Source organism: Schistocerca nitens, chromosome 5, assembly GCF_023898315.1.
Source record: "Schistocerca nitens isolate TAMUIC-IGC-003100 chromosome 5, iqSchNite1.1, whole genome shotgun sequence".
Lineage (NCBI taxonomy): Eukaryota > Metazoa > Arthropoda > Insecta > Orthoptera > Acrididae > Schistocerca > Schistocerca nitens.
In genome coordinates this window covers 242,227,705-242,240,127 of record NC_064618.1, presented here as the reverse complement: position 1 = coordinate 242,240,127, position 12,423 = coordinate 242,227,705, and the positions used below count along the sequence as shown (strand labels likewise).

The 12,423-nt window shown below is 41.1% G+C and overlaps 1 protein-coding gene across 1 annotated transcript in view; it reads left to right on the top strand.

The window, feature by feature from the left end:
• The window catches only part of LOC126260363 (uncharacterized), a 151,596-nt gene that overhangs the window by 105,721 nt on the left and 33,452 nt on the right, over positions 1 to 12,423 (top strand). The gene's annotated exons all lie outside the window — the stretch shown is intronic.

Here is a 12,423-nt window from a genome sequence, read left to right as displayed (position 1 = left end):
TGCGACTGTTGCATTCATTTGTTGCAGTTTATGTGACAAACTCTTATGTTTTCATCACTTTTTGGGATTGATTATCACATCCACAAGAAAACCTAAATCGGGCAAGGTAGAAGAATCTTTTTACCCATTCGCCAAGGGTACAAGTTAGGTGGGTCGACAACATATTCCTGTCATGTGACGCATATGCCGTCACCAGTGTCGTATAAAATATATCAGACATGTTTTCCCGTGGAGGAATCGGTTGACCTATGACCTTGCGATCAAATGTTTTCGGTTCCCATTGGAGAGGCACGTCCTTTCGGCTACTAATCGCGCGGTTTTGCTTATTACAGTGAACAGAGACGTCAATGAACGAACGGACAGATCATAACTTTGCAAAAATAAAGAAATTAAACTTTTCACTCGAGGGAAGACTAGAACCAAGGACCTCTTGTTCCGCAGTTGCTCACGCTAACCACGGGACCAAGGCGCTACTGAGCCCACAGTCTACTTGATGTTGCCTATCTTGCGCATGGACTACTCAGTTTGTATATTTTGCTTATTTTTTTCATAGTTCCACACAACTTCTTCTTGTTTTCTCGATTGATCTGTGTTCAGTTTTTCAAGGCCTATCAACTGTGCCAACTTATAACTAAATCTGAGGGGGGTGCGATGGGGAGGTTCCCTTGTTAGTAGCCAAAAATAGCCAAAAATGAGGCGACATACAGAATAATAAATCTACAATAATGCCACTAAATGCTTTGAAGGAAAGAACTTAGCTTGCTCGAGTACGTATGTAGCGACTAGATACTTGTCACTATACATACGTACGAGGCCTGTTCAGAAAGTAAGCTCCGATTGATTGCCAAATTGAAACCACAGTGAACATCAGAAATGTTTTACTTGTAACAATTAGCTACACCTTTCAGCTACTTCTCTACGTAGTCGCCGTTCTGACTTAGACTTTTGTCATAGCGTTGTACCAACTTTTCAATAGCCTCATCATAGAAGGCAGCCGCCAGTGCTTTCCGCCAATTCTCCACGCTGGCCTACACCTCGTTGTCTGTGTCAAAATGTTGTCTTCAAAGACAGCGGTTCATGTGACCAGAGATGAAACTCAGGGGGAGACAATTGCGGACTGTATTGTGGGTAATCTAACATTTCCATTTGAAAACGATGCAGGAGCATCTTCATTGCCCCTGCAGAATGCGGCTGAGAATTGTCTCGAAGAAGAAACAGCACGACAGTTATGTAATGTTAGCTGCATAGCTTCAGGCGAAATTTCTCACCAGGCCCTCGTACTTGGCGGCAGACACTATTTTCTAGACATCTTTACGCACTCACTGCGAGCTCAGAAATGAGAAGAGCGACGTGATGCTAACTGGGGTTATACTAGAGACACTACCCAACACATCTGTACAAAGCTTTATCGGATTTTCATAGTCGTTTCCATTTCGCGACCGATCGGAGCTTACTTTCTGAACGCCCCTCGTACATACGTACAGCGGCTGTGCTAACGCTCTCTCTCTCTCTCTCTCTCTCTCTCTCTCTCTCTGCAAGCCGTGTCATCTACAAAGGTCTCGAACATTCCACTATACTCTCTCCAGTCTCCGGCTGACTCATCCACAACCACCTTGAATGGCCTCGAAGGATATCGTCGCTTGGCTCTCTATGCATCACCTCCGGGGATAATATAAACCCGTGCCGCGCAACACAGAGCGCAGTTCCCATTTCAGTATACGATTGCAACATGCAGTCCAATTCAGCACAGGAAGCCCGCACACCACTTTGGGACCGCAATATGTTGGATGCGTGTTCGTTATTCACTACAGTTATAAAATACAGTGTGGTGTGGCGATGTTATTTCATGTCTGTAAAACAATAAAATATAAATATCGGTTTTAAAAGATAGAATCGAGCATTGGCTTAAAGGTGTTGCAAGGAAAACTTGCATCCAAAGTTCAAAGGTGGTTTGCCCGGAAGATGTGGCATCAGTTTCAAAGAATTCCAGTCAGAGTACGAGATTCAAGAAGGTGATGCAACGATTTCAAGCTCCATGCTTTCAAACAATAGGATATCTTACGACTCGCTAAAGATAAAAAAAAGATAGAATGAGAATCTTACATTAGTCTCGGATTTGTCGATTCAACGTCTCACCTCTCTGCCTGTTATTTAGCAAGCTACTTCCGAGTAGTGCCATGTTACCTGTTAAAATGCGAATGTTAGGACTTGGATGAGAAAGCCACGGAGGCTTCGTATTTGGTCAGCTATCGCACTCCACAAGCTGGCGAAGCGTACACTATCACTGAGAATGTAATGAAATCATGTGTAGCAGGTATAGCAGAATGTACGCTCGATGAAAAATCTGCAAAGAACTTTCGGGCGCAGCCCCGAATACTCCCGCGGTCAGAAAAATGGCACCGGATCCTCCCAAGCCCACAAGCACAGCGCCAGCGACTAAATCCCGCTCAGTGACGCGCAAAGCGTGCATAAGTGAATCAATACTTTTTGTTTAAAACTTTGGAGGGGTAGGCAAAAGAGATAAGGGACATGGCAGAGATAATTATATTATTGTCTGTAATACAACATACAATGTGTGAGATGGGGAGGACTCCGTCCTGTTTACCTGCTTACCTACCTGGTTTCGGGAGGATTCGGGGCTGCGCCCTAACTTCCTACAGTGCCACCTTCGAACGACACTTTTCCCTATAGAAATTACGGTCTCTCAGGCTATATCAGGCTAGAAATAATCAGTCGCCTTCAACACAACAAATTCGTCTTGCAAATTGATGAGTTGATTAATGTTGCTGGTCTGGCCGTCTTGCTGATAACTGTACGATAACCATTTAAACATTCACTCTAAGAAGACTTGCTAATGTGTACCTTGTTGCTAACTACGACCAGACTACCAGTAAATAAATTTTAAACATGATTATCAATTTTTTTCGAATGTACCATCTCGACGAACGACTCTATCGGTATCTGTACTGATGGGTCCCAAGGCAAGGATTGGTAAACCAGCAGGAGTGATATCACTAGTAAAAAGTGAAGCGCCAAACTGTAGTTCCAGCAATTGTATCCTGCAGAGACAAACATTCGTGATAAAGAAGATGCCAGTAAATCTAAAACTGGTTCTGGACAAAGTAGTAAAAATAAACCACGCAGTTTTTGGGCCAAATGTTCTCAGTATTGTATGGAGGTTATGGGAGCAGACATAAAGCACTATTGATCCGTGTTGTGATTATACGGTTACCTCAGTGTAAGACCTCAACAAGCTTATTCGTACTAGGAGCTGAATTACAAAATTTTGTGATTGATATTTTTTTACATTAAAAGATAATTTGAGCGATGCGATGTGACATGATTGTTCAGACTAGTGTTTGGTAGATAGATGCAGAAAAAAATTGTGAATTAAATCTGTCTTTAATCTGTGACGTGAAAATAAAATAACTCATTTCCCTTCATTATGATTTATAGTGCAAATTATTCATGGAACATGAAACTAACTAATTCTTTACAAGGAAAACAGACAGCAGTTTTCAGTACTAATAACAAAATAATCGCCTAAAAACCTAGATTTTTTGATTGTTTGCGTTAGCAAGAGGGAATTAGGAAGTTTAACACCGAATGTGTTAGTTGGCGAGACAGATTACGAAATCAAACATTTGAAGAATTGGTCCGGTGTCTCTATGATATGCGCGCATCATGAAAATGAATTCATGGGCTCAGAATCATTTTCTACCAAATTTTCGGGAGCCAGAAAAGACGTCAAACGCAACCGATAAATCTCTGTTTTTTAGAAATGATATCAGATTCAAGCACAGAACCACTGTTCGAAACAATATCACTTCATGATTTTTGCACAGGATTCATGATCAATATTCACAACTTGCCACACATGCTCTGACTGTTCTACCGTTCCCAAAAAACTTGTGTAAAAGGGCATTCTGTCTTCAACTCTCTTCCGTCAGTACCGGTGTTAAACAGCTGGTCAAAAATGAACAAAAAAACTTCATACCTCTCATTCAGTGGAAACAACTTTTCAATTTACACAGAAGTCTATACAGTGCTATTTTTTGTATTGCACTAATGTGTATCGTTTTGTGTATTGTTGCAGAAGTCAGTAGTGTACAGTGTACCTAATTTTGCATGATTTGATTTTCATTCAATAATTATAATTAAAAACTGGACATAAAACAAAGTTTTTCTTTTCGTAGGGTTTCGCAAAATATTTAGTGTTTCGAAAGGGCTCCATTGCCAAAAGCATTTGAGAACGGCTGCTCCAGAGCAAGCAATAGTACAACGCCAGTTTTCCATCACATTTCTACCAACAATACGAATAACCACTTTGAACACAAACGTAAATATCGTAAAAAATACGGGTAGTTGTTTGCATAAATACAAATGCAGTAAGCCACCAGGCTGCGGATTATCCTCATATAATTCGGCGATTTTTGGAAAAATAAGAAAAAGCCTATTCTAATAAGAACGAATGTTCTCCATCAGAATACGCTACTCTGCTTGTTACTCCTGATATACAGCCGAAGTACTTTGCGGGCTCCAGTCACACTGTCAGACATCCCTGAAGTACTTTTCTATTCTTTCCCATTCCCTCTTCAAATATTTTTTGCAACATACTGACCACAGATTAGCAACAAGGTTCAGCTATTGTCATTTTCTGGAAATCCGTGAATGTGCTCGATGCAAACCACGATATTTGTAAGGCTTTGAACAACGTGAAGAAGTTAACAATATTCTTGGAGGTGTGATTCGTCTAATGCAACCAAATAAAAGGCTATTTGTATTGTGGCATATGCGTTTTACTTTTTAATTATATGTGAAGCATCTTTAGTGACCTGTAAAACATGTTTGCTTAATGTATGTAGGCCTAATTACTGTGTTACGTAACAATTGCTGCAGATATGTTACTACATTACATTTTTGTTTCTCTGTTATTCAATGAGAAGTTTAGTACCGATATTCGTTTCTACTTACGATTTGTGATCTTATTAGTCCATATGTCAAATTGAAGTTGTACTTTGTTGGGTGGTATACTTCAGGATGTCCGAATTTCGGCATTTCCAAACAAATTTTTAGTGAACATTTCACTTTCGCTATTCTCTGCGTTTTGTTTTAGATTGTTTAATGTATGTAGTGTTCCATATTGTCACTATGTTGTGATATGGTATCTCATTGTATTGTGTTTGTGTGTGTGTGTGTGTGTGTGTGTGTGTGTGTGTGTGTGTGTGTGTGTGTGTGCGTGGCGCGCACGCAGACTTTTTGTGGCCGTCGAGATCGTCATCTGGCCTGATAACGTTCTACATCTGTGTGCGATCGTTTTAATGGCTAACATGATCAGTCCATGTTCCTTATGGTTCCTTATATTGATATGGCTATTTATTATTTTCAAATTAAATAATAATTTAATCTTCAAAACTAACATTCAGTGAAAAGTAAAAGTGCGGTGTTCAATTTAAAGGTGTCCGATAAACGCCGAAAACCGGACATACTCGTGTAGACAGATCAAGTAAGTACAATTCCAGAAAGGCAGACATATGGTAGATAAAGGTAACAAATCGTATGTAGAAACAAATAGTAATTTAAACTTACGAAACCTGTGCTACCAAAAGTTCGCCCTCAACTAAAACAAGTGAATACCAAAAACCGTAATACAGCAACATGTCTGCAATAATTATTATAAAACGCAATTGCAGGGTCTAGTTTGTAAAACAAACGTGTTTTACAGGCCACTGGAAATTAGTCACAATAAGAAGAAGTGGAACACGTATGGGACAATACAAGCTGCCTTCCTTTGAGCTGCTTTAAATGAACCACTTCTCCAAGAATATAGAAGCAACTACGGAACAATAAAAAATAGACAAAATGAAGATAATGGTAGCTTTCTCACAGAATAAAATTATTTTATTCTCCACTGGAAGTGGCCTTGAAGATCACAGTAGCGGGGAATGTGACGCTACCGCTCTTGTGAGGCAAATTTCTAGTTATGACCGCGTCTTGTGAGGCTAATTTCTAGTTATGACCGCGCAGGTGTCGAAAACACCCGCGAGTTATTAAACAGCGACGCCTATGAAGTGTGATTTGAACACACACACACACGTGCGGTTCTAGGCGCTACAGTCTGGAGCCGCGTGACCGCTACGGCCGCAGGTTCGAATTCTGCCTCGGGCATGGATGTGTGTGATGTCCTTAGGTTAGTTAGGTTTAAGTAGTTCTAAGTTCTAGGGGACTGATGACCACAGCAGTTAAGTCCCATAGTGCTCAGAGCCATTTTTTTAAACACACACACACACACACACACACACACACACAGAAGCACTGAAATACGTCGATCTGTTATTATATCATGCAGAGCAGAAATTCGTTTGACAGTACCTTTTTGTTTAACTCTATGTAAAAAGAGAATCGTAGTCATCAAAAAAATGAGTGGGAAAAAAAGGAAAACAAATTGGATAAGCATTTCCCGAAAGTGAATTGAACGAGTGTTGAAAAAGGGTAATTTGGTTCATAATTTTTCAGTTTGCAATGAATAACATGTAAGTAATAGCGGGTTTACAAATACTGCATTTTGTGTGGTCTCTAAATAAAGTATGAGGGGCAGTCAATTGAAACCTGAACACCCGCACAATAGAACCATGGAATGGTTCCATTCAAAAGTAATCATCGCACGCATTAAGACATTTATGCCCCAGGCTGTGCGGAGGTTGTTACAGTGTTTCCCAACCGAATCGCTGAAGCATAGCCTTCGTCAGATTGGCAGTGTGGGGGTGGGTGTTACCGCGCAACAGTATTATTCCGCCTGACGGCATTCCGACAGCAGAAGAGCAAACTGCAGAGTGAACAATGGAAACGTCCCACATCTTTCCCCTCCCAGGAAATCCAAAGCTGTTCACAGAAGTTTCGGTAAGGTAATGATGACCTTCCTCGAATGCAGGGGCCCTCTGCTCATAGAGTTCCTCTTTCGTGGAGTCATAATCAATGCACAGCATTATGAAGACAATTTGCAAAAACTGCGATGTACCGTAAGTCATAATGCCCAGGAATACCGTCGGTCGGAGTCATTCTGATGTACAATAACGCCCACCCCAACATTGCCAGTTGGATGAAGGCTACGCTTCAACGATTTGATTGGGAAACAGTGCAACATTCTCAGTACAGCCGAGATGTTTCACAACATAATTGTCACATCTTTGGCGACCTGAAGAAAGAGACGCATGGACGTCGGTTTCAGTCGGACGAGGAAACGCGAGAGAGGGTACGGTTGTGGATCTGTCAGATGCCCACCGCGTTCCACGAAACAGGAATTGATCGTGTCGTCTCCCAGTGGGATAAATGTCTTAATGCGTGTAGAGATTGCTTTTGAACTGAACCATTCTATGGTCCCGTTGTGCCAGGTGTTCGGTTTTCGTTTGACTGCCCATATGAATAACAGTGTCTTCTAAAACATGCATATTTTTGGATTATTCGTATATTTCGGCTATCATACAGCCTTGGGTTCATATTAGCCCGAATAAATGGCTCTGAGCACAATGGGACTTAACATTTTAGGTGATCAGTCCCCTAGACTTAGAATTACTTAAACCTAACTAATCTAAGGACATCACACACATCCGCGCCCGAGGCAGGATTCGAACCTGCGGCCGTAGCAGCAGCGTGGTTCCGGACTGAAGCGCCTAGAACCACTCGGCCACAACTGCCGGCTTAGCCCGAATAACTTAGACTTTATTGTACATATAAGGTACATTGAATAAGAAAGGAGCTGGAGGTTTTAAAATGAAAACAGATGAAAGGATCATAATGTCATTGTCTGCAGAGGAAGGTGTGGTCCGTCTACGATCGCTGAGGCCCCAACTCGCCGCAAGAGGTGACGAGAGAGTGAGCATGCGAACGCGTCGACCATCCAATATCTAGTACGGCGCGCCGCGGGATTTTTTTCATAAGGGCCTGAGAGAAGGGTCGGGGGCAAAGAGGGCAGGGGTTGTCTTCTGAGACCTGGCCCAAATGTCCCGTTCCCTCCCTCACAGCTCCAAGGAAAGGAGAGGGGTTCGTCAGGGTCTAGAGACCGCGCCAGACGGCACGGACGTCGGAGGCTACTAGAGGTCTCTGCACCGTAAGCCGTGGCGGCGCCCGCCTCCTGGCCCACGTAAATGTGAGGGCGCCACGGTGCAACACGTGCAGCTATTTTTTTCAAGAATACTGAAGAATGTTGCTGTGTCACTATAGCCTTAGTTTGTCCTGTTTGTTTTGGCGCACAGTCTGCGGAGCTGTCATTTCACTGGAGTATAATTCATAGAACGTTTCCGTTGTCTCAAAAGCAGTTTCCTTATCACTCACAAATTACAGTTACTTGTTCAAAATTGCTCCATATATGAAGCTCACTGTGGTCATATTCTCTTCGCATCAATTGTTCGTTTCTGTTCTTGAAGCCACTGTACAGCACTTCTTCATTTTCGGATACATTTCCATTCGCCGTTTTAAATTCCCAACACTAGTATCTTAATGTCAGCCATACCCAATTTTGAAAAGCACTCTTTTCGAATAACAGTCTTCTTTTAGTTTACAACCACAGACTGCTACCATGTAAGGAATGTAAAGTAAATCCCTCCTTACACGGTGAACACAGACACGCATGGAACATACTATTACGACAGAATCGTGTATCTTCATTGTTGAACAGAACTATACCTTATTCGAAACTACTCAAACACAATATCCTGGTACCTTTCCTTTCACCACAGTTTCAATGGATTTGTACATCTCATCGGGTATTACCTCTGCAGTGTTATAATTTTTATTGCTACCAATATTTGTCTCTGATTAATCTCTCTAACTATACAATCATTTCAGTAAATCTTCGAATGCTTGTGCAGTTTTCTCTCTTTTGTTGTGCCATCTATCATATTAATTGTCGAAATGTAGTGTGTAGCCAACATATATTCATTTCCTACTCTTCATACTCGTTTTCAGTCTTTACTTTAATAATGTTTACACTGAATCTTCTCAGAGGTCCTAGAAAATATTTTCGAGTAGATTTTTAGTACAGAATGTCATATGATGTTGCTAACATTGTTGGATACTTTCATCTTCTAATCAATAGGTGACTTTACTCATTTGAGATTTCTTGTTGTTTTGCTCACTTCATACCTGTTTGCACCGTTAAATTTTGACCCCCTTCATCTATAAAGTGTTTAAAAAACAGAGGTCCTAAATTCAGGTATGTACCCCACATATGTACAAAAAAAAGTTCATTATATCGTCTGCCTGGAAATGATTGGTTTCAGAGTTATGGCTTTCCCAACAGAGATAGTCATTGAAACAGTTTTATTCCACACATACCGAGGTGCTTTCAAAGAAAATGTTCAAAATTTCCAGTTCTGTTCTCCACCGATGTCTCATGGGCCTGCAACAATGATCCTAAATTCCTGAAGTATTGTGCAGTTCCTCACAACCAGTTTGTGGTTCGATTCTGAAGGGATTACAGGTACCAGTGACAAATAAACATAAAAGTGGCCCCACAAATAGAAATGAATAGGTTTCAGATTAGATGAGCATGGAGGTCAAGCAGCGGGGCCATCTCCGACTGTGTATTGACCAGGAAACTTTTGATCAAAGTACCGTGAGCCGTATGACTGAAGTGTGCAGTGTAATCTGCTGTGGCAGTCCTGTACACGTTGCAAATGACAAGCATATAACTGTTGCTTTTGCAACTGCCTCCAGATAATCGTATGAGGAACATTGACTTGCGAAGCTAACCTGTGTGTGCTGATAAGAGGTGTGTAGAAGAAACCTGGAATGTCCTCCTCTGCATTTGGAGTTGTAGAACTTGTTCGTCCCCTCTCCAAACCAGAAGGTGTAAATTTCCCAAGAGTGCACAGACGCCGATGGAGACGTTAAAATGTCTTATGATCTGGAATTCTTAGTTGTGTGTAACTTTCCGGTTATAGTCCGCACAGAATGTCGTGGCCGGTAGATGCACAGACTGCAGGATACGCGTGGGGAGAGTGGTAGGGGCGGGGGTTATGGGCAGGTGACCTGGAGAGGAAGTGCCGTTCTAAACTAACACCTATGCTCACATTTTCTGTAAATATTAAGTGGAGCACCTCCACGTCCAAACTTTCATAGTGACCATTCAAAAAGATCCATTGTCACCTCTGATGTGGTTAGTATTTAACAAGAATTTCGCTGAAAATGCAGCAATTCATTTTGGCCTGGCTTGTTATTCATTTATAATTTCGAGAGAAGTATCATGAAGAGCAAATTTTTAGTAAATCCTACACGTTTCTCTGGTTGCCAAGTTAAAATCTGTTTCTTTTGCCAAAACACAGTGGAGTTTACACAGTCTCGCCTCACTAACGTGTTTTGCAAACACTGTTGTGAGGGAATTCTGAAACTGTGTTTTATTAAGTGAGGAACTGAGAAAAAGTAAGGTCAGTAGCTTGTGAAAAAGCACATCCTCAGTGCAAAAAAAGAGAAGTGTAAGGTCTTTACTTGTGTTGTTGCAAAGCCCATAACCATTTTTCATTTCACCAGATACATCGATGGCCCCTAAGAGTTACGTTCTTCGAAAAAGTCTGTAGTAAGTGCTGTAACACGATATATAACGACGTTTTGCATAATAACGATATGGCAATATACTCTCCTCTTTGTAGTCTATGATTTGCAAAAATTTCATTTCAGTATTTGAAACCGTTAGCGAAATACGAGTTATGTTGGAAATATTTCACTCTGGCTTCATCGCTGGCACTCGCGATCGCAAATCTGTGTGCTACTTCAAATAAACTTTCTTGAGATTGCTGACAAATACCTCTTTCCAAGTCTAAAGAAAAATTCAGTGTGGCAGCTAAATTTCATATGCAACAACATATTATGTAATATGCACCAAACGCAAAATCATAGCGACCTCTATGTTTCATTGAAAACTTTTACGAATTTTGCGCAGTGTCTCACTTCCACAAAAATATCACAATAACTATGATCATTAACGAAATGATGGGCACATCATCATGAATCTTACACATAAAGCTACAAGTTACGCAAAAATGAAATTTTTTTTTACCGAACAGTTTCTGGAAAATGGTTTGAGAAAGATTTCAGAGCGTGCGCCTAGCTTCTGTCACCGCTCACTGGCCGAAATATGGAACGCACTTGTCGGCCTCACCTTCCGAATAAATGAATGAACTCGTTCAGCGCTTTGGACACTGCACATCGGCCACCGTATCCCGCGCGGGCAACCGGGCCAACGCATCACCGTCGTCCGCCATACAGTGCAAGAAGCTCATTACTACCAGCCAAACACAGTGCTCAGTGTACCATTTGCCTTGATTTTTGTTGTCCAAGTAATATTTTCTGTCACGGCAAATATCTGCGAGGAGAAAAATGTTCTGGTGAATATCACTGCTTTGAAGACCACAACTCTGAAACCCAGCATTTCCGGAGACGTTTTATAATGAACAATTTTTTTGTGTCTGATGTATGGTTAATATGTTCCTTAAATTATGTGCACTACTATACAACTATGCAAAGTTGTTTATTTTAATTTGGTATGTCTCCATATTCCTAAACAGATCAACATGAACTACTTTTCACTTCTTCTCTCATGTATCTGTACCTTTCTTTTATCTACTATATTTTTACATTTTCCTATAAGACGGGCCACTTGAAATTCTGAAGTTATTTTGACGACATTTCGCGTAACGTTTCTTTGTTTAATAAAATGTTGGCCATTTAATTTTCAGTACTGTCTGTTCTTCGCCATGTCTATTTTCTATAGGGACACGTCACTCTTGGTAAATTCTGCTAACAAAGAACTGTCATATTTGGTGTTACGTCCAGTTTTAAATCCACATTACAATTCTGAAGTGAGTTATGGTGTCCATTATCAGATTCTGTACCTATTCATAGAGGTGTTTCACCACCTCATAAAGTGAACACGTAGATGTAATGACTTGAATGTCGCCGGCTGTTGTGACAGAGCGGTTCTAGGTGCTTCAGTTCGGAACCGCGATGCTGCTACTGTCGCAGGTTCAAATCCTGCGTCGGGCTTGGATGTGTGTAATGTCCTTAGGTTAGTTAGGGTTCAGTAGTTCAAAGTCTAGGGGACTGATGACCTCAGATGTTAAGTCCCATAGTGCTTAGAGCCATTTGAACCATTTTGAACTTGAATGTGTTTCATAGAACATCATTCGTCTGTTTTTAAAATGGGCCTCCTGTTATGTGACAGATAAATGTTGGTCCACAACGACTGTCAAATGGAAGTGGCAAACATTCCATTGTTTTTCTTCTTTGCTCAATTTGCTACGACCCTTTCTCGCCACAAAGGTTATGCAGCTAAGTGAGTAACACGAGATGACGGTAAACTAAATTCGTGTTTATGATCGATTTACCATGCTGTGCAAACCTGGGAAGACGAATTAATATTACTAAATC